Source organism: Molothrus ater, chromosome 14, assembly GCF_012460135.2.
Source record: "Molothrus ater isolate BHLD 08-10-18 breed brown headed cowbird chromosome 14, BPBGC_Mater_1.1, whole genome shotgun sequence".
In the NCBI taxonomy this organism is placed as follows: Eukaryota; Metazoa; Chordata; class Aves; order Passeriformes; family Icteridae; genus Molothrus; species Molothrus ater.
In genome coordinates this window covers 16,092,724-16,116,176 of record NC_050491.2, presented here as the reverse complement: position 1 = coordinate 16,116,176, position 23,453 = coordinate 16,092,724, and the positions used below count along the sequence as shown (strand labels likewise).

Sequence of the window (23,453 nt, the reverse complement as noted above, 5' to 3'; positions counted from 1 at the left end):
GGTGATAAAACTTTGTGTTCCTGGATTGAATGATGTCACCTCACCCTGGTTGGAGCTGCACAGGCTTTATGGGGCTTAAGTATTCTGGAAAGTAATTGTGGCATAAATACACTCTCGTGTCAGAAAGGTAAACAAAACTTAGCCTCACGTATTGTCTGTGATCCTTTTTACTATTTGTTCTTTGCCATATGTGCACATTAGGTTTTACAGACAAGGAGATGTGATCTCTGCCCCTCAGGGGTTTGCAGAGGAGATTAAATATCACATGGAGATGAGACATTCCTGTTGGTGCTCTCAGCAGGGAGGGCCAGGGGTAGGCTAGGCAGGAACTATCCTGGCTGGTCTGAAAAAGAGACCTTTGAAATCAAGGCTGAAACACATCAGTGGGAGGGAGAGCACAGCTCCTTCTCATTTCTTCAGGGGCTTCAGAATGCCCAGAACACACCTGATACCAATTCCTGGCATTGAGTTCTACGTTTTGAAAAATCTGTGCAAACCCACTGGGTTTTCCCTGGTTTCTGATCAGTCTCACTGCTCCAAGTTCATGGTTCCTCCCCCTATTATTTTTTCTCTCCTGATTTGATTAGATCATAAGTTCAGAATATAGAGAGTGAAAAATATAGCTCAAGATGTCTAATTAAAGAACAGCTTGTTTGCTCAGGGATTTGAATTCCCTGCCATGGATTCCTGTCCTAGGAGGCTGATTTTTACAGGACCCATGCAAGTCACTGGGTTACAGAATCACCAAAGGAAATTCTCTTCCCTGAGCGTAAAAAGTTCTGTACTGACACAATTTACAGCTACACAAATTATATTGGTGTGCTAATTAACACAAGTCTTTCAGGCTAGACCTCCAGAAATTAACAGGAAATTTTACTAAATTCTGAAGGGTGGGGAATGAGCAGTTGTTTGTCACCCACTCTGTCTCCTGCCAGTGGAAAACCAGTGGTACCAGGTTCTTGCTCATCTGAAACACAACATTCATTCTAGACTGCAAACCAGATCATATCTTTGAGCTATTTGCAGCAGAGCAAACACACAAAACCCAGTAACACTGGCTACTTTCTAAGCATGAATAAGAAATGAAATCTTCATATGGGACATTAATGTTCTGGAACACTCAATTAGATCTTGTTTACATCTCACAGCAACACTAAAATACACAAATTACATTCCAATGATCAAGTAGTTGCAGAGAAAATTATTTTGTAAAAATGATTTTAGATAAGAGATACAATTTTCCTCTGTCCAAGTTTTAAACTACTTATTTCAACACTCAGTGCATATCAAGACATCCACTTTCAAAAAATACCTTATGAAGGACTGAATTCAGGGATTAGTGTTAAGAATTCCAGCCTTTCCAAAGCCTCTCCAAAAATTTGGGTAGTAGTTTATAAAAAAGTAATCCAACAGAAAAGTGAATTCCTTTTTATCCAGACATTCAAAGTCTGAAACATAAGATCAAAATATTATTTTGAGATGGCTAAATCTCAAATTCCTTTTCTAGAGGCAGATTGAAGATGCAGATTGTTTGCTGTTTGTGAGGGTACTTGAGATTTACTGGAATTTTTGTCCCAGTACTTACAGATATTCTTTGCTAAAATGCTAAAAACACATACACAATTTCACAAAGGCAGTTGGAAAACATTCTGTAATTTTCTGAGCAGCACTAGGCATCATTTACACTGTTTAAATTACAATTAATGGTGTCCTATTATTTGTTTACATTTTTATTGGAGCAACGAGATGAGTGCAGATGCAGCAGCACTGCTAATTCCTTGGGATTCACAGATACCCTAATTAAATTATTTTCATACTTTGTTTTCTGCAAGTGAAGTTTGCAGTTGTAGAAGAGGGTGTTTTTATCCTTCTTTCTCCTATTTGTGAACTTGTGATTGTAGCATAAAACACTAAAAAAAATGAGTCTTTAGCTTTGAAGTTATAGTGAATATGTTAAATACATAAACAAGCATATTTAGTTACTTTGCATTATTCATGTAACTGCAAAAAGATTCACTCTGGGCAGACAATTACTGTGTATTAACATCTTGCCTTAGGGCAGTTGAAATGGTTTTTAATGAGGTGTTACCAATCCTGAATATCTTTCACTTGCTACTTGACCCAACAATTTATTTTTTGCTGTACGTGGGACATCTTGACATAAAATACTTTATTACAGGGATTCTGTTAATCATCTGCTATACTTACACAGAATTTCTATTGGCATAAAAGGTATTTATTAAACTAATTCATATTGTTTTAAGTAAGGATAACTAGTACCTATAGACTGAAATTAATTGGAATTTTCTGAGTGTTCAGATCCAGAGCCCAAGAAGCACACTGCTAAATTAGTATTCAGGTCATGAAAACAACTAATGAGGCTTCAGACCTATAAAAGTCCACTCAAACAAACAGCTGCCAGTGTTTTTGAGAATATTCTGGTCCTGGCATCTGCTATGACCTGAAGGGCAGAGCAATATGAACTTAACTAAGACAGTATTTCAGATAATTTGAGATCTAGAGACCAGAGCAATAAAGAGAAGAAAAATGGTTCTTCCTCCAGCACGAGGACACAAATATCCCCTGTTCAGCCACACAGCAGCAGCTTGAGTAGAAACAGGATTCCCAAAGTTATTTTCTTCAAAAAAATATGGTTCAGGTGCTTGCACCAGTGGGACTGCTCATAGTTGTGTCTGGTGGATAAAATGATATTTCTGAAAAGCTTTGGAGGCTGTCAGTGACCACAGTGTGAATTTTGCACAGGAATTGCTCACAGCAGCAGCTCTGAGGTGGGAAGAGTCCTTGCCAAGGCACACCTTGGCATGACCAGAGTTTGCAGCTCTGATCTGTTCTCACCTCCAGTTTGCTCCAGTGAATCCAGTTTGGATCCTGGGCTACAGAGAAACACCAGCACAGAGTGTTCCTATCCTGATGCCACTTCAGGCACCTTTCTCTCCTGCTCTGCCCTCAGAGGGATTCCCATGGCACCAGTGTGGGCGCCACCAGCGAGTGACAGAGCAGGGGGGCAGCAATCAGGCACCTCAGTCTTTTACAAGCCACCATATGACTGAGTTTGGCCCAGAACCACTTGTCTAGAAAGGGGAAAAACAGACATAGCACAAATTAATTTATAAAGAAATTACAGCTATCAGGATGAAGAGGTTGACCACTGCTTGGTTTGGTGCTGGAGCATATGGTGCACAAATGTAATTCATCTTCCTGATTGGGAGGGGATGCAGGGGAAAGGGGAATCTCTCTGGCATGGATGCCCATACAATGCCAGTGACTCTGCTGGAGCCTCTCTCTCCCTGTATATGTAATCTATGTTGAATTAATTTGTACTTGGCTGAATTTCAAACACATCAACTTCGTTTTCATGTATGTTGATGGGATTTTATTTTGGATTGGTTTCTTATGTTAATTAGCCCTCCATTTATGCTACATTGTAATGAGGTTTAGCAACTCTGCATGTGCAAGCCTGGTGGGAAACGGGCTGGATGTGCACAGCTTCAGGTTTTGCAGTTGCCTGGTTTTGACATGTTATAGATTTTCCTGTTTCCCAAGTCATGGGCAGTCATAAGTGGGCCAATCAGTTCCTTTCTAAGTTTTCAGTGGAGAGGTTTTAGAGTTTTTAGTTTAGAGTTTTAGAGGTGTTATTTGATGGAATAGAAAGCATGTTGTATTAACTTGCATTTTAAAGGAACGAGGGGGGATTTTGGTTGGGAGTCTTATTGCTTCTTCAGATCTCCAGCAGTGAAGTTAAAAAGAATAAATGGGATGGGTTTGCTGTGGCTTCCAGTCAGGCCTGTACTTGGAAGGGAAATACCAGAGATCTAAGCACACTGCTCTATATTTAAGAGATTAATGCAAGAAAATATTAACTTTCATTTTAGCAGAACGGAGACACGAAGGAATTTCCCCATTAATTGCTTTGCTCATCTGGTCAACACCTGAAAAGCACCTGATATATTATCTATTCTAGTTCTTATATGTATATAATCATTGATATTTTTATTGGAAGTGCCCAGGTGAGCACAACCTTTGTGGGGCACAGAGTCTCCCTGCAGGAGCTGGTGGCACGCTTGGGATACAGCACATGGATCTGGGACTTTGTAGGCAGAAAGGTCTTGCTCTGTCCTTACCCCCAGGGAAGCAGAGCGAGGCCAATCCATGCCAAAGCTCAGGGTGATCCTACGCCCAAGCTCATGTGGCATAGCCTGTTTAAAATCCCTGTTAAGTCAGTTCAGCATTGTACTGAAGAAGCTCAGCCGTTCTCAGCCAGCCAAGCAGGGGCAGAGCAGCCTGTTTCTGCCTGTGGAACACCTCCCACTCACCCACTCCTTAATGCAACAAAATGCAACAAAATACAACAACCTCAGCACTTAAAAGCTTTTTCTTCAGGAGCCCGAGGCAGGAGCTGTAATTGCCAGGTCATGAGTACCTTCTTTAAAGCAAAACCTTATTTATTCCTTCTCCCACACAGCACAGCTCTTAATGGTGCAGGATTTAAGAGCAATTGTCTATTTTTCCCTTTATGACAACCTCCTTTTCCCCTTATAACAGTAGAACTTGATAAGTACAAGTTTCTCTCAAGCAATATTCCTTTTTAAACACAAGAATCTTTCTCTCTCCAAATATATTTGCTTAGCAAAAAATACTCCTATTGCCTACTGAAGTACCTTAAAATATTTAGTATTTTTCTGCCATGTTGTGGGGGAAAAAAAAGTTCATCTAGATGACGTGGCTTAGGCTGTTCCCATTTCTCAGAAGAAGTTTGCAATAAATATTCATCTTAACCTGAGGCATTGTCATTAATATTCAAACTCAGGCTTTTCAGCTTTGTATTTTAAATAAGTGTTCTGGAAATGTATGAATGGACCCTCATTCTCAACAAATCCATGTTCCACATGGAGATGTATTTTTATATGTAGAATTATTGATAGGATAATCATGAACTTGTGTGTCCAAACCATTTGGTTCATTCAGCCATTACGGTCAAAATTTATTGTGTTGGAACATGCCTAAAACTCTTCTCCTCACTTAAGTGAAATAATCTGTGTAGCACCAAAACCAGAATTTCTGAAACATGTTCGTAAGGTGTCCTCCCATGTGAGCACTGAGCAGTGCCATTATGATGAGAATTATATCAGCATTTCCTGTTATGCAATCACTAGTGTGGAAATTAAGCTTTATATTCTGTTGGGTGTTGCAGTGATCATGAAGCAGGGGGGGGACTGAGCCCGAGCTCCCCCTATAAATAACAAAATCAATACCCAATGTTTATCTGTGCTGGGGTTTGTCTGCTTTGCCACAGTGAAAATTGGAGGCTGCACAAAGAATGAGCACTGGATAAATAATAAGCACTGGCCTTTAACGGGGCATTTTAGGAGGTTGGGTGGTCAATGCAGTAGAAGCATTTGTTGGCTCTGGGAATCCATCCAGCTTTGCACTGTGGTCAAATACAAAGATGACTGAAATCCCAGTATTTCCTGAATTTAACCTTTTAGGAAATCAGACCCTCAATATATAATTGAATGTGCCATTCCTTGGGGAAGCCAAACAGCCTCCTTGCCTGCTACATTCAGTTCTTCAGCTCTGTGGTTCTCGCAGTGTTTTAAGTAAATCAATGGGAAATAGAGAAAGTTTGCAGCATTTAGTTGAATGAAGTCATTTTTAGAGCAGGAAAGAGGATCCCTAGTGCTTATAAAGAGGCAAGACTTTCTAAATGTGCACTTTCTCAGCAGAACTTGCTGCATAGTCACCCATGGTCAAGAATCTAGAGAAGAGAACTGGGCCAAAACATTTGCAGCCATGCATTGCATCAGAAACTGAGGGGAAGAGAAAAAATCAGAATAATTAGGCATGCCTATGAGTGAGCCTCACTATAAACAAATCAAACTTGTAAGTACATCGTTTTAGTCTGCTTAATTGTTTTGCCAAACTGACACACTAATGGCTATTGTCTTCCCACGAAGAAAATCCCGAGCGTGAGGCGAGACTCCAAAGAAGCCACTGGAAATGCTGCTCTTGGCTAAGAGATTCCAAGGGACCCTAAGGCTGGGCGATAGATTCTGCACAACTCAATCCCTTACAGTGCCTTATTCACTGCTTATTCACTCCAACAACCTCTTAACCCCTAACAAAGCGCCAGCTCCTCTGCTGGGTGCACTCTCCTGTTCCTAGCCCTGTCCATACCCGCCTGCCCCAATGCACAGCCCAAAAGGGGCAGGGCTGTTCCACAGCTGCCTTTTGGGAGCATCCCTGAACAGACGAGGAGATGCCATGTTCTGAACACAGCAGCCATAGAATTATCCCATGTATTTTCCTTTAAATCACTGTAGGTACGGGTGAGTCCTTGGTTTTCCCCATAAGGGCAACAATGCCTGGCATGGCACCATAGCAGGGACAGGGATTGGTCTGAATTAAAGGGGATTTTTGCCAAATTTTTGTAGGACTCTTGATTTTTCTCCTAGAACCAATCAAACCAAACAAGGGTCCCACTCAGGCAGTGAAAACAAGGATATGTATCTGAGAGAAAGCCAGAGCAGTGCACTCATTTACCTGTTCTCCAGCTGCCAGGGAAGGACAGAATTGCCTGAGAACATGAGGTGCACGTGCAGTGTCTCAAAACCACAGAATTATATTAATGTGTAAGCAGGACTCCAGAGATGGAGTCTGACTGTCGACCATGTTCCCAGCTGCCACATCCAGGTGGTTTTGGAGCCTTTCCAGCAGATGGGAGCAAGCAGTGGCCTCCCACCACCCAGCCTAAGGATCTCCTTGCCTTATCACCCCAAGAATAAATGGAATGCTTGAGCAGCATTCCTAAAAGCACTCCTGAGTGGGCCATGATAGCTGGGTTTGTAAGTGCCAGCTCTAATTTAAGAACCCCCTAATAAACAGCCATGGCAAAAAGAGTTGGCTTTTTTTTAATAATTTTTAACTTCATTGCAGAGCTGATTAATTGCAGAATTTGCTCTGTAGACATTACTAAGGAAAAGGAGACAAGATCAATATATACAGTATGCACTACACAAATAAAATTGTTTGAAACAGGGTATTTTGCAAGCTACTGAATGCTGATTAAAAACAGTTTGCCTAAATTTACTTTGGCTGCCTTGCAAAGGGATTTTAATTTCATAATCACAAATACTTCATCCAGTGTGCTTCTCCCTCCACCGAATTACAGCGGATGAACACACAGAGGAACAGAATTAAAGTTTGGATAAATTTAAATGCAGCACGCCTTACATTTCCAGTGTTTCTCTTGGCAACCTAAATATTGTTTTAACTTTGTTTTAACTTGTGGTGTGATTATACATTGGCTCACATAGGGGAACTGCAGAACTCTGCCTGCTGAGCATCATTAAGCACTTTGGTGCTCGGTGGGAGTTTGTTCATTAGGAAGAGTGTGTTATGAATTTTACTCTGTGAGCATCTTTGTCTGTGAGAGGGAGGGAGAACGAGGTAATGAGAAGAAAATACAAGATCAATCATTTAAACATACAAAACAACTAAATATGAATACTTCTGGTTAAAGGAATTAAATTGGAATTATTGCCCAAAAGAAAATGAGCATCAACGCAAGGGCTATAAAAGAAGTCTCCTGAAACCTGTTGCTACTTCTGTTTGGAAATTTGCATTAATTCCTCAGATTTAATCTTCTTGGCAGCGATCCACCAGTCTGCCATATTTTGCCTTTTGGGTTATCATTTCCTTTTATGCATTATGGTAATTTTTTTAAAATCTTGGCACATATAAAGGTATAATTGTATATAATATAATAAATATAATAATAGAATAATAGAATAAATATATTTTTTCTAATACTTATCCATACTTATAAATAAACTCTACTTTCAAGAAAGGGAAGTTTTAATTGGTAAATACTTAAAATGACATGATTTTTACCCATTTTATAAACTTCAAAATTTTTATAGCTGTGAATAACCTATAGATTATAACTTAATTAATTAACATTTTACATGTTAATTCCTAGGTATAAAAGACTATGTGGTCAGCGAGTGGAATGTTGAAATTGGTGAAAAAGGATGTATTTTGTAGGATATGCAAAACGCATTTAATTTTTCATTTCAGCATTTAAAACCTTGTCTAATTTTATATTCACAAGGGCTTCAATCTAAGGTTTTGTAATTCTGTTGGCTTCTCTGGTGTGTAAGTATATTTACATCAACATGGATGTGGAAAAAAATCAAACCCACAATTTTGCAAATGTTTTTACAATGCCAATGCAGTGTTAGACCCACCTGGCATAAGTGACACCCACAAGATTTTCCAGCATACTTATTTTAGCTTAATATGTTATTTATATGGTGATATTCTACTATATGTTATTATTATAACTTTAATATGTTATTTATATAAGATGGCATTTTTACCTATGACCACTAAAAACAAAGAAACAAGTATTGAAGAAGGGGAGAAATGTGAACAATGGATAATATCTGTTCCTTTAAATTATGTCTCCAAATATTTTTTCCTCTATGAAAGTAGCAAGAGCTTAAGCAACTCCTGCTGTCTTGTTGTTCGACATCCACTACTGCCCATCTGCCTATTGATTGGTAGGAAACTCCAAATGGGAATTTCATCTCATTAATCATGTCACATCACAGGGATTAGGACAAAAAAAAAATCCTTTATGCTTCACAGCAGCCATCTAATGCCCAGTAAGACAAGTGAACGAATATGATATGGATAGAATATCTTCCCACTAATTAAAGGTCATCTGCTAAAAACTGTGAGTCAGGCTGGCTCAAACGTGCTCTGACCTAAGCCTGCACATCCTTTCCCAAATGGAAGCAGCAGTAAATATGTATTTCTAATTCAAATGTTAGCAGAGCTAGAGAATAAAGCCCATCCATTACAGAGCCCTGCAGCAGTGACAATACTGGCAGCAGTGGTTCTCCCTGAGCAGCTCCCTGCAAACCCAGTCCCACTGATTGTCTCCTGTTCCCCCCTCTCAGCACCATCAGTATCCATCCACGGGGCACTCCCCCCACCACACTCTGTAATCCTCTTACAACAACACCAAAATCCTTCCTGTTCTACTCCTAACCCCCATAATCTACATTATAGGGTACTCAGATTTTCCTAAGCCTGTTTGGTACGGTAACGAGCAGAAAAAGCAATTAAAATTGCTGAGATGTGCCTGAGCAGGTGAGGTGAGGTTCCCTTACAGAGAGGGCACCATGGCAGATGAGAGGGACACACACAGCCTTGGAAGAAAGCCAACTTATTAATGGCATTTGACCATGCAAAACTTGTTGAAATCCCTCTAGAACATCAAACGCCACATTATAATATCTTTACTGATACTTTATCTTTACCTTGCCATTCCCAGGAAATCTTTAATTCCCATTTTAGAGTATGATTTTTATTTCAGGATTATTTTCCAAAGCAAGATTTGTGGGATGTGTTTTGGTTTGTGTTTGGCTTTGTCCCTGCATGGAAAGCGCTCGGGAGCTGGGAAAACACGGACCGGAGCCAGGCCAGAGTCTGGAACGGAGTCGGCAAAAGGGAAAACCCGGATGGGATTTCAACCTGAATCCGGAATGGAGTCAGCAAAAGGGAAAACCCGGGCCGGATTCCAGCTGGAGTCTAGAATGGATTCGGTAAAACAGAAAACCCGGACGGGATTTTCCCCAGAGTCCGGAATGGAGTCAGCAAAAATGAAAACCCAGACCAGATTCTGGCCAGAGTCAGGAATGGAGTCGAGGGAAAGGAAAAAACGGACCAGATTCTGGCTAGAGTCTGGAATGGACTTGGCAAAAGGGAAAACCCAGACCGGATTTCTCCCAGAGTCCAGGATTGAGTCGGCAAAGGGAAAACCTGGACTGGATTTCTCCAGGAGTCCAGAATGGAGTCAGCAAAAGGGAAAACCCAGACTGGATTCCCACTGGAGTCCGGAATGAACTCAGCAAAAGGGAAAACCTGGACCGGCTTTCTCCCAGAGTCCAGAATGGAGTTGGCAAAAGGGAAACTGCTTTTGAGATTGCAGCTGTCCTGCACCATTTTTAAAGTTTTTCGAACCTTCTAATGAATTATTCAATCTCTCAGAGCATTTCCAGATGTGAGATATTATTCTGCAATTCTTAACTCCATTAGTTTTACAACGGTCATGACTTTAGCAGAAAGATCTGAATTTTTCCATTGACATCTATACTTAGACGAGATTCATGGTGAAGCCAAATGAAATGAGAAATAAAAATATCTCTATTTCTGATCCTGCCAAATCTCTAGGTGGAAGTTAAGGAATGAAGACAAATATCAAATGAGTGGCTGTATTCCTCTGCTGAGTATATTTAAATATGTTTTACTTTGTTTTTTTCTTTTTTTTTCTCCCCAGACTTGCCTCTTGTCCCAGTCTATAAACCATTCTCTAACTGTCCTCTTATCTGACCTGGTTTCCATCCAGATGAGTATTTCCAAGCCCTCTCCTGATACCAGACCTCTTATTTCAATCAATCTCCACCCAATTCTCTTCCTTAAACTGCAGCTCAGTTTACCCCTTCAGTTTCTGCTTCCCCTTTCCATTCACAGCTGATATTTCTGTATTTAATCCTGGTTCCCTTTCCCTTCAGGCCCACTTTTCCCAGATTCCTGTCGAGGGTTTGCTGACCCTCCCTGTTATTCTGTTTTCACCCTTTTGCATTTGCAGCAGCTCAGGTGCCCTCTCCATTCAGAAACCCCTTCTATTAGGAACAGGGTCACTGACCCCAAAGGAGATCTAGGCTTTTCCCCTAAAGCTGCATCCACTCTCCCTGGAGCATCTAAGAGCAGGATTCCACCTGGGATTGTTGATAAATGTCAGCTTTCCAAGGATTTTCTGAGCATGAACAAGGAAGTGCAGGGAAAATAATAATAAAATATCCCATAATTTATTTTTTAAGCTGTTTAGGGTGACAGGTGTAGAGCTTCCTGTTACATGTCCCAGAAGTGGCTCAGAACAAGCTGTGGTGTCAGTTCAGCACTCAGAGAATTACTCAGGCTGTTTGCTGGAGCTGCTGAGCACCTTCAGGTGTTCAGACAGGGCTGGGTAATGTGGCTGGAGAACTGGAATGTGACCCCAGACCAGGGACCATCCTGTGACTCTCCCCTGCTGGTGCCTGCAACCTCCTACTCCTCACAACTGAGGTTCCTGACACAGAAGGTCTTTGCAAAGTTCTGTGTAATGCAGCCACATATCCTTGCAGGCTTTGAATTTTGATCTTATAAAGCTGTCAATATTATTCACTTCTTGTGTAGTGACAGGCAATCACCTCAAACCTGACAAATATTGAGTAATCTACTCAACCTTTTGCCATTCACAGGGAAGCTGACAAATCTTTCTTCTTGGCTATCTTGTTTGTAACAACTTTTTTGACCAAAGAACAGCACTTTTTCTTCAGACATCAGAAATCTCCATCCCAAACTTCCTGACATTCAGCAAGCAAGTCATCTGTGTGCAGGAGCCCACACAGTGTAAAAGCAGCATAATTCCCATTTCTTCCTTCAATTATTTTAAATTCATCTCACAGTGAGAGATCAGGCTTAAAATAGGCTCCATACTTGAACACTACTTCCAGCATTCAGCAAAGCAGATTTCAATGAATTGTGAGGCATTTCTGTTACCTGATGCCAAACCCAACTGCTTTGATGTTAAGATAAAAACATCTTGAATCTATCCAGCAGGACAAGGAAAACACATTTTATGTGTTGTTTACACTCTCATTTGTCCCTTGCCAAAAAGACAGTGCTTTAAAAGCTTTTAAACTGTTCACATTTCTAACTTGAGCATTGCAATCTTTGTAACCTTTCTGTCCAGTTTGTGCCTGCAGGGATGCTCTGGTGGTCCATGGCAGAGGCTGGACCCCGGCAGTCTCCTCTTATTTAAATTATGGGATAATCCAAAGAAGAGAGATGTTAATGAGGAGGGAATGATCTCTCCAGACATGTTGTTCATAGCACATATTGATTTCTAGCATGTCATGGCAAGCAAAAGTTTAACAACCATAATTTTATGAAAATGACAACTGAACAGCACATCTGGTGAGAATTCATTTATGCTTTTTACATTTTTAACAACCTGGCTATTTTTACTCTCCTCATCCTCTCAAAGGGAGTACAATGTAATGAAGCATGGAGCTGGAACTAGGCCACACCTCAGCTGGAAAATGTCAAATTCTATTATGCCATCCTCAAAAGCATAAATCATAGCTGTGGATTTTTAAAGGTATAAATGAGGGAGGGAACACCATAAAACATTTATTTGCAATGTATTTATAGTACAGAATGGTAGAGTATGGGATTTTACTTATGTAATGCAGAAATATACCAAACATTTTAAAGTTGAAATCTGTGATACTGTGCATCTTCTCTCTGGTGAGAAATCCCTTTGCACACTGAACTTTCTTGCATTTAATTTTTTCTGGTTGTCAGCCAACAAACTGGCCTGCTCAATGTTAGTTCCTTTGTCACTTAAAATCCTTATTTTATATAGGACAATAATTTTAATTGTCTTAAGTTTAAATAAATACTTGACTAGTATAATAACCAGGAGTCCACACTTCATTGTTAATATTAAATTTTACCGTTCATGCATTGTTTCCCATGTTTCATTGCTTAAATTATGTATGGGGAAGAAGCTCTGTCTCTTTGGCAGGAGCAGTACCACAGTTCATAACTATTCAAATAAATAAATAGCATTTACTGAGCATTTAGGAGGAGGAAGGAAGGTTGTCAAACTGTTTTGCTTCCTCTCACTCTTCCTGTTTTCTTCAATAGTCCTTTTATTCCAAGAGGTTTTAACTGTGGAAGTCTGACCCTATTTACAATAATTTTATCTTTCTGGATGAGTTCAAGACCTCTCAATTCTGTAACACAGTTTTTAAAGGATTTTCCAGGATATTATGTATAATACGGTTAGATGACATTTATGGGGACAGCTGATATGCTACATAATAATGTGACTATATATATATTCATGAGATATTTTTGCCTGCCATTCACCCTGGAGTAGGGGAGGGTCTCAGAAGAGTATTTAAAAAACTTGTACAACATAAGAATACCAGTAGGCTGATGGAGTTTACAGATAATGCTATAGTCAATGTATAAAAAATAGGCTACATTCATTATTACATAATTAAAATGGACTCAAACTCAACTCACTGCTAACACTAAAACTACTGTACCAATCCCATTACTTATAATCTAGTAAACATGTTCTTAATTTGATCTACAACTTCTATATCCCTACAGCCTTTCAGAGACAAATTATCAGTTGAAAACCATTGCAGAACAGAATTCTGCATTCTGAGGCACATTTTGCTCTGTGCAGATTCTCCTACCTCAAACAGATGATTTTATCACAGCATCCTCGGGTGCAGGAACAAACAACCTCCAGGGTGGCATTTTGTTACAGTCAAGAAAGAAAAAAAAATGAAAGATAAAAAGAATAAAAACCCCAAAAACAAACAAAACAAAACCCAAAACCAAACCTACAAAAAAACCCCCACACTAAGTAATGTACCAAAGACTCCTTTATTGCTGCATGTCCTCCTCTTTTATACCCTTCCCCCTTCTTGCCCTGCACCTGAGTGCCCCCTGTGCCCTCTGGGATTGCTCAGCACTCCCTGGCTCAAAGCTGCTCTCCTGTCCTGCACAGGTCCAGCCCATCAGGGGTGAGGCCCAGCCACAGCCCCGTTCCCAATCACCCCAGCTGTGTGCCTGCATCCTTTCTTCTTGTGTCCTTTATCCAGAGGGATCTTGTGCAGCTGAACTTTGAGGGTTTGTTTCTGACTGAGCCTGGGATCAGTGCATGAGGATCTTTCCCAATGAATATTTCTGTTCTCCAGGTGTGTCTGTGATACAACAGAAATGTAAATGTGGAACAGCCTGGTGCAGCCTGTAGGCATTTATTCCATTTATTCCCCTGTTCCTGCCTCACCACAGCCATTTCTCTGTGGTTCAGGAGACATAAACTGTCAGAGGAGCAGAGATGACCATCTACTGCTTTGACCAACACTGCTGCCATGGTGAATCAGACTTTGAATCTCTGAATCAGGCATTTAAATGCAGATTAGGAAGTGGAGGACGGGTTGAGGATACTCCTGAGCCTGTTTTGCTGAGGACTTGCATTGCAGAATGTCCCACCTGCTGGGACAGCTTCCCGTGCTGAGCACAGGCTCCCTGTGTCACATTGCTGGAGGCCATCCAAGCAGTGACAGGGCTTTCTCTTGTCACATCGATTCATTCATCTGGAATTCCTAATCCTGGAGCTGAAGGTGAAGGCAGTGCAGGCTGTTTGCTCAGAACTGCCTCAGGTCACCCTCGGATGGGATGGGGCAGGAGGGAAAAGTGAATTTTCTCTACTCAGTGATACACACATCACCCTGTATAAACACATAAACTACCTGATCTTTCCATTTTTTTCACTGAGTAGACCATGTAGTTTTTTATTACTTTTAGGAGAAAGCTCTTGATCCTAACAATGCTGATGCCATTTAACTTCATTTTGTATCATTTGTTACCAGCCTATATCTCCATTCTGTTCTTGAGCAGTAGATATTTCAGTGTTGAACATTTGAAATCTTATCTACCATTCTGTTCTGACTGATTTAATCTCCTTGGCTTTAAATTGTCTGTCTGAAATCACTGCAGAATGGATCAAGAGGGGAACACAGCTCATTTAGAAGGAGGTTAAGAAGCTATTCTTGAGTTATTCTTAAGAGTTCTTAACCTATTCTTAAAATTTTAAGGAGCTTTTCTTAGACTGAAGTGCTGCAAGGAGTGAGTTGAAGCTTTAAAGGTGATAAGATAGTTTAAGAATATTATGGTTTGTCTTGGACAGCCTCAGCAGGGATTTCTTTCCCTTCCTGACCACTTCAGTCTGGGCAGCACAGCCACTCTGGAAAGCAGGTGATGGATCAGAGCAGCTTTAAAATAATGATGAGGAATTTGAAGGAAAAAAAGTAAAAAGAGAAGTCAGGGCGTGAGCAAGCTGGAAGGGGAGGCTGTTCCCTGGCAGCAGGGACTGAGCCAAGGGCAGACAGCACCCAGAGAAGTCAGCAAAGGGTTAATGTTCAGTGGCCCTGCTCGGCCCTGGATAGACACATCCTCACTGGTTTCCAGCCTTCTCTCTAACACTTAGCTTAGAACTCTGCAGAAACCGGGTTTTTCAGTGTTTGAGCAGACATTTGGCAACTTGTGAAGTGTCAGATGAGCGCTGGTGAATTTGAGAACTGGGGTGAACGTTTGTGTCAGGAAGGAAAAAATCTTCACAGCAGAAAGCACCCTCTAACCTGAGAGTGGAGATACCTGAAATAAAGTCATTTTCGTTTGTTGCAGTTACATTAAAAGCCAAATCCTGCACTGCTGACACTTTACAGCTGTTGAGATCTGGTGTAAGGGACTGGCTGCACACTGGAAACTCAGTCAGTATAAAGTGAAGGTGGTGAAGGTTTAAACTGGGGCCTAAATATCATTTACCATGAGAGATTATGGCTGAAAAGTCCTATTTGAAGTGCCAGCAAGGCAGAGAGAGCAGCCTGTAGGATTCAGGAAAGCAGGATTCCTGCTGGGCAGTCCTGTCCAACATCAAGGCTGTGGCAGTCAAGGCACTGAGGGCTCTCCTGCCTTGGTTCCTGGGGTGCAGTCCCAAAGAAATTCCTTGGACCAAGTGTTCAGCCTTCCTGAATTTCTCTGACCCCCCTGGGACACAGGCCCTTCTCTATGGATTCTCATCTGCATGATAAAACACTTCACAAATCTAAAACACAATTCACTGGACTATTGCTAGGGAATTTTAGATTTATCATCACTCCTACTAATTCCATTTAATCCATTAATTTGCCTTCTATTAATTCATCACAGCGTTCTGGGCTGGCTGGGTTTTTTTCCCTGCTCATCTGCGAGGTGTTGGATGCTGACAGTGACGGAAACCTCACAGGAAGCATTGACAAGGTCTGAAAAATAATTCTGGAGCCCTTGTGTTGCTAAGGAAGTTTCATCAGTAGAACCAACGATTTGAGATTGTTTTCTCAGCAGTGCATGAGATAAATGAGATTCAGTAATTTTGAAATCTGAAGGAACGATCTTATCAGTTTGCTGGCCACCCCTGAACAGAATGCATCAAAAAAGATTGATAGGGAACAGGGATACCTGTTTTCTTTCAAAGCAAAAAAGCCCTGCAAAAATATTTTATGGAGCTGTTTTTTACCCACTTCATTTTGCTTCATTAAATATAAAATCTATATGTTTTGTATAACTAGCTTTTCATTCTCCACTGCTGGGATAAGCAAATTGGTAAATGAAAAGAAAAACAGGTGAAATTCATTACATTAGAAAATAAGGCTCTCTATGAGGTCTGAGCTGCTGGAATATTTAATGTGGTACCTTCCAGAATTTTCCCAGTGGGTAAAGGAATCTCTCAGGAAAACTTTGTTTACACAGCTTAACCTAAGATGCATCTCTATTGAGAAAAGAAGGAAATTTTCTTTTCCATCAGCTACAAAATTTGACTGTTTTGAAATCCACCATCCCCAGGTGTCTGACAAAAAATGTTCAGACTAATGAAGATAAATAATGTGACTGCAAAAGCCAATGTCCAAATACAAACAAAGAGCAACTTTTGTTTGCTGAGTCTCTTGCCTATGTACAGCAAGGCCTGGCTATTTGAATAAATATGAAATATTCCACTTCCCCAGGAGCAGGACTGGGCCCAAGAGTGGCAGGTGATCTGTTCCTGTGGCTCCAGCATTCTGGAGCCATCTGAGGGGAATACATGACACAAATCTGTGCAGCTCAATTTAATGTGCCTGGTTAAACGAGCACAAACATTCCCGAGCAGTGCATTTGCAGCGCAGAGATATTCGTGTCACAGTATCCCTGCTCAGGATGTATTTGGAAGGTAATTGGAGGGGATGAAACATTCTAAAGGGATCATTAGAATGTGCAGAATACTTTTGAAATGAACAAAGAACAATCTGCTTTTTTCTAAAGTTAGTTTAACTGAGCTACTTCCAAGCAAAAGTATATTCTGGTAATGATAGCTGTTGAGGGATGAAAACTGTATTTCAGTTAAGAATCTATTATTTTTATTAGAATTATAATTAATTACTCTTAATTTTTACTTCAAATCTTGTCTGTACAATACTGTGAGTGATAATCCTATTTTAACAGCAATTAATCTGGTGTTAATTTACCACTGAGCAATTTTCAAAGTGCATTTGACTGAGTTACAAATAAAACCTCTCCAGGTTCAAAGTGTTTTGATTTTACCACGTGCATCTCATTTGGGAGATTTCTGGTGATTCCTTTTGCCAGTAAAAATAGATAACTTCTATTTTTGGGCTCCAGGCTTTTAATTCTCAGACAGTGCCATGAATCACTGAATATATTCCCAAAGTCTGAGTTTCCAGGCCCTCCAGACCTGCCCAGCTGGTGTCAGTCAGCAGAGCCTCCCTGCTCAGCTGGCCCTGTGCAAGAGCTCTCTTGTGCTTTTAGCCAATTCCCTTTTCTGATGTTTTGATTTTCTTTTGCCTTTTCTCACCTCTCTGGAGCAGTTTCAGACTATCAGTCCACAAAGGCCTGAGTTATTTTGGGGGACAGCTCATTTGTAACTGACTTTTTTTTTTGTTTTTCTCCTGGGGCAATATGATGTAGGTTGGAAGTGTTGGTTTGCTTTTATACAGAGGAGTTAATCTGATCAAAGTGCTCCAAATGTGCTCTATGCAAACCAATTCCTATAAATCTCAAAGCTGGATTTAATCTGTGTTCTCCTTTAGCTTTTTTTTTTTTTTCTGTAGTGAAGGTGTATTTTTCTCATGTATTTTTCTCATGTGCATCTCTGTCACGTCTACCTAATTCTGTTCTTACACGTGTGTATTTTATTCCACATAAATGAACTTGGCATTAAAGTTCTCACCCATAAACTGGTCCACAGCTGCCTAAATAGAAATATTCTGATAATTAAGATGACAGTGGATGGCTGCTTCCTCTCTTTGATTGCAAAAGAAATGTCCAACCCCTGGCCAGCACGTCCCGGGGCTCCTTCCCACGCAGGAGCTGTGTGTGTGTGGGGCTCAGCACGTGTGTGTGTGTGTGTATTTTGGAGTCAGGCACGTTCCTCAGGCCCTCAGAGCACATCCTGTTATGAGGAAACAGCAATTCAATTGTGTCTTGGTGCAACAATACACAATTTTGGAAAAGTTTCAATGATAGTCACCAATGGGTTATCAGGCAATGCTTCCCTGAAAGCATCACAGCCCAGCCAGGGGATTTGGAGGTTTTGATAAAAATGGAGAACTCTGCCCATTTTGTTACACTCTCACAAGAATTTTACTTTTCCTCTGCAATCAGAGAATCCCAGAATGGTTTGGGTTGGAAGGAACTGAAAGCCCATCCCATCCCACCCCTGCCATGGCAGGGACACCTCCCACTGTCCCAGGTGCTCCCAGCCCTGTCCAGCCTGGCCCTGGGCACTGCCAGGGATCCAGGGGCAGCCACAGCTGCTCTGGGCACCTGTGCCAGGGTCTCACCAATAATAACTTTATATTAACTAAATATTAACTTTAGGTGAGGTTTAACTGCTCTGCCCTAAGGCTGGGGCACCCCTTTCTTTTCTGGGTGTGCAGCTTTTGTTCTTAGGGTGCATCTTGGGGCACAGACACATCTCTAACCATCCTCTTTGATTTCTCTTCCCAATCCTCTGTCCAATCTTTCCATTAGCTTTTTTTGGGGGGGTTGGGAGGGGGTGGCATGTCACCAGGTTCCCTTTTTTTGTCAGGTATTGTTATATAAAGAAAAATTAATGTAAGGTAAAAAGTAGATGCCTTTAAAAAGATACCAATAAATCATTCAAAGTCTGTCAGTTTTCTGCACAGGCTGCTAGGAGAATAGATTTAATGGATCTACATACAAAACTGAGATTTTCTATATTGCTGAAGTTTTCCTTATCTGGCTGAGCTTTGCATCATTTGGAAGCAGCCCCAGCCGTGGGAAGACTCCACTGATTTCTCTCAAGGAGTGCTTTGGTTGTGGGGGAGTCCATCCATAACTTCCCTATAAGTGTTTCTGGATGTATATTTTGAGGCACAAAGCCTAAGAATACAGCACAGAATGTGACAATGCAGAATGTAGAAAGAAGCTGTTGGTTACCATTGGTATTTTTAGGCTCCTCGTTTCAGGAGGATGCCAAAAGCAAACTGCAGCAGTCAGATCCAACTGCATTATTCCTCAAGGCAATATAAAATAGTGAGACAATTTCAGAAACTAGATTAAGAATCATAGTTTTTCTTGCTGCATAAAATTGCTGAAATTGTATAGAAATCTGTATTGTGGATCACAAGTTAATGTAAAAATTCCAAGCTATTTTTTTTTCACTTTATCTGTTTAAGCTACTGGGCAAGTTGTTACATGAATAAATTTATTTTCTTCCTCTGAAACTGTATAATATTAAATGCTGTGTTGTTGGCATAAAATATAAGTTGATCAGACAGACAAAGATTATTATTCTGACAACTGTATACACAAGGGTATCATTGTACATTGAATTTCGGTGTGTAATATGGTATAAATCTTCATGAGAGACTCAACTTTTATTGGCTGCACAGAAGGTGCTTTTCCTTATTAAATATGGGAGATGGTCCCAGGGGGATTTTTTTAAAAATATCTTTATCCATTTTTTTCCAGCCAGTCTCTGTGCCCTGGGAGGCTCCTGAATTCAGCAGCATGAGGAATTCTCCCTGGAATGCCTGGATGGAGACACAGCCGTGCTTGGAATGTTCTACCCACACAAGCCTCACCCTTCCCTTTCCATAAACTCTGTCTGGAGCCTGCAGGACACCAAAATTCACCTAAATTCAGAGAAACATTACCAGTGAAACCCTAAAATCATAAACTCTGTCTGGAGCCTGCAGGACACCAAAATTCACCTAAATTCAGAGAAACATTACCAGTGAAACCCTAAAATCACCCTGGACCTGCACTCCTGTCATTCCTGGCTGTCCCTGACTGTTGCCACCCTCTCTTTGCACCTGCTGAGGATTTTGGGGCACCCACAGACTCTCTTCACTTCTGCACAAAATGAAGGGCAGAGAGTGAGAGACCCTCCTGTGGAATTCAAACTGCGTCCATCATTTCCCTGGCCAGTGCAGGGATTTCAGCTTTTATTGGCCAAGAGTGAGAAGGAGATTTCACCAACTGTCCATGCAGAGGGTTCCCCACCCTCCTAAACCAGCAAGCCCCAGGAGACTGTGGAATTTCGTGGTTTCTGTCCCCCTCCAGGTGGATCATGAGTTGGTGGCACTGCTCAGCTGGGAGGGCTCTGGCACAGGGTGAGACTGCATTTGGAGCTGCTGAAATGCCAGCTCTCCATGGATTCACTGACTGCACTGCACAAGCCACTTGAATCTCTGTTGGACATCCCTGTCCCCACCTGGAGGTGGGAACTGGGTGGATCTTTCCTGGGAGTCCTCTGTGCCCCCACACCCCCCTGTTTAGGGGTTCATTCATGGCCCTGTCCCACAGAATGGGTGAGGTTTGGGGGATAAAGGCAGGGCTCAGATCTGGGCTGGGCACCCTTCCTTTAAATCAGACAAGATCAGGGCTCAAACTTGCAAAACTTCCCTTCTTTGCTATGAAAATTTGTTAGTTGTGACATTTCAGACCCTATTAGAGTCCACATGAAAACTTGGCATTGCTAATTTTTTTACAATTTATAGCATCAAAGTCTTCCCAGCTGTCCAAAATTATTTCATCCTGGTACTTTCTGTTTTGACTTTATAGTTTGATGCACTCAGACTATACCAGCACTTTTTATACCAGTACCAACTATAAAGTTTATATGCATCACCTTTATAGCATAAGTAAGGACTATGAAATGTTGTCTTTCTGCTACTGATTTGTGCATTATTATGTTGAGAGAAAGCAACAGCTGTAAGGACAAAATAACACTTATTTCACCACCCACAGGAACATGAAATTGCATACATTGTTTTTAAAATTAGCTATCACATGTAAAGTTTGATTGTATATAGCTAAACAATAAAAGTAAGTGCATGTTTAGGTGCTCTTCAAATGAGGTCACAATGCTGATGAAGTTCTCAGTATTTCTCTGATTTTATGAGATTCCAGGGGCAGTGATGAGATGTGTGGCACACAGGTACAAGTGGCCAATTTCAAAATGCCCTAAATATAACTTGATGGGCTAATCACATTTACAGTCCACAAAATGTGCATGGATGCATAATGATGTGAGAAAAACACATCCAGTGAGGAAATAATAAACTATCCAAGTGAATATGTATTATTCACTGCTAATTTTAATTAAGACTCAGTCTTAATTCTCATGTACAAAATAGAAAATATGTATTTTGGTATACAGAGTTTCCACAGCCTCATTTTGCACTCTTTTCTTCAGTTAGAAGTGGGTAAATGTTGTTTTTTTTTAAGCAGAGCTGTTGAGGAGTGGCCTCTGGGTCTCCATCGTGTGCCTGGATGTTTGCAAACCCCACAGGAGGGCCCAGGGCTCACAGTTCCTACAAACTCTGCTCCCCAGGGGAGGAACAGCACAAGGCATGAGGAATGAGGGGGAACAATTCTTTCTCAAACACTGATCCAGCTGGAACACTTCAAAATTCTGATCCAGGAGGAGAAATGATCACTGGGGCTGCTCTCCTCCAGGGCACCTGGAGCTCAGAGCAAAGCTCCTGAGTTATCAGCTGGGGAGTTCAGCATTTATCTTCTGAAGTCACTGCCAAGGCATACAGGCAGAATAAAGAGTAACACCACACTGATAAATATGCATCACTTCCCCTGCCTTCCATAAGAATGGTACAAAATGGAAAAGCATAATTGGACTCTTAGCAAATCTAATAGAGCAGAATTTATTTCAGGGTGGGTTTATCTTTTTTTTTTTCCCAGATTAAATCTTTGTAACATCAGATTTCAACCTGCTGTGAGTGACTTTTGGGTCTGATTTACGAATCTTTCAGATGGAGAATGTCATATGGAAACAAAATAAATGCTTCCTTGGCCGTGGTTTTTGGTTATGAGAATTTATCTGACTGGGGGGAAACAGAAGAGGAACTGGGCTGTGCTTGCTGAAGGAATGAGTGAGTTTGTCACCTTGAGAACCTGGGATCTCCACTGGTGGATGGGGAGTCCCCAGAGGCCTCCTGTGCCTCCCATCCCTCTCCTGTCCCCTGTGCCACCACAATGGTTTTGGTTCATTCTCCTGGCAGATCTCCAGCCTGAGTGTGGGACTGAGGAAGGAAAGGATGGCAGAGTCCCTGAGTGCAGCAATCCCATCCCCAAGCTGCATTTCAGATGGCAAAGGAATTCACAATAAAATGTTTCTTCCACTTTCTCATTTCGTGATCCCATTTTTCTCTCAGGGGCAGAGGATCTGAGATTATTGGTTTTGTCTCTGAGGGAGACTCTTTATGGCACTCTGAGCTCTGACAGAGGCATGGTGAGAGCTGGCAGGTCTTTTCTGCCTGCCTCCCACCATACTCATCCTGGTGAGTACTCAATGTGCCTTCATTTTACCCTTTTGATTATAAAGAACATTAAAACCAGGACTGAGAATGCCTTAAAATCTTTCCAGCTCACAGTGTGATAAACTGCAGTCAAACAAGAGAAATTACTAACATTTTTGCTAATTAGGAGATGGTTTGCCAAATATCTTAACTATTTTTTTGAAATGTTCCAAAAGCAAGTAAGAAATGGCCATAAGAACTACTGGCTACTGTTCAGGAAGACTTGATGGACTGACCTGTGGTGGTTGCACTGAAATAAAACATAAAAACAGAGACAGCAGAAGGCAAGAATGGCCAGACTGTGTTGAACAAAAAGGTGTCAAGCCCAGACCCTCCACAAGAATATTCCAAGGCACATTCAGGTGCCATTAAAGCCATGTACCTCTCTGCCTACAACTCCTTAAGGACACCTATGAGGATGTCACAAGCCAAAGGTTGTATCTGTGTGTTTAATCACCCTAGACAGCTCAATCTTGATTAATTTAGCTGTTCCTTATGCAGGTTATGCTGTACAGCCTCAAAAGCTTAGAATAAAAAGTACATTTTTCTAATGTTAGCTGATACTTGATTTGCAGCCCTTAATTTGTCCTTGTAGATAATGATAATGTTTCATTACACCACTGTAGAGTTACATATCTTTTATGACAATTTCAATTGTCTATTTGTTTATTATCTGGCAATAAACCCTCCAAAAACCTTATTCCCATGCTGTTGCCTTCACTTCCACTTCACACACGGTCACAGAAGTCTTTGAGGTGGGAACAAATGACTCCCTGGGACCTCATCACCCTGGATTATTCCATCAGTCAATACAATCTAGAGTCAACAATTTCCTTCAGTGCCAAGCAGAATCACAAACACCTAAAACTGTTTTTAACAGGCATGAAGGAGCAGAACCCACCATGAATGTTCTGC

The 23,453-nt window shown here is 41.1% G+C and overlaps 1 long non-coding RNA gene across 5 annotated transcripts in view; it reads left to right on the top strand.

The window, feature by feature from the left end:
- Positions 1-23,238, top strand: part of LOC118698865 (uncharacterized) — a 127,193-nt gene extending 103,955 nt beyond the window's left edge. For all 5 annotated transcript variants that reach the window (XR_008508624.1, XR_004981956.1, XR_008508626.1 and 2 more), the window contains one exon: positions 19,690-23,238. This is a non-coding gene — a long non-coding RNA (uncharacterized LOC118698865). The remainder of the gene's footprint in view (positions 1-19,689) is intronic.
- The last annotated feature ends 215 nt before the right edge of the window (positions 23,239-23,453 follow it).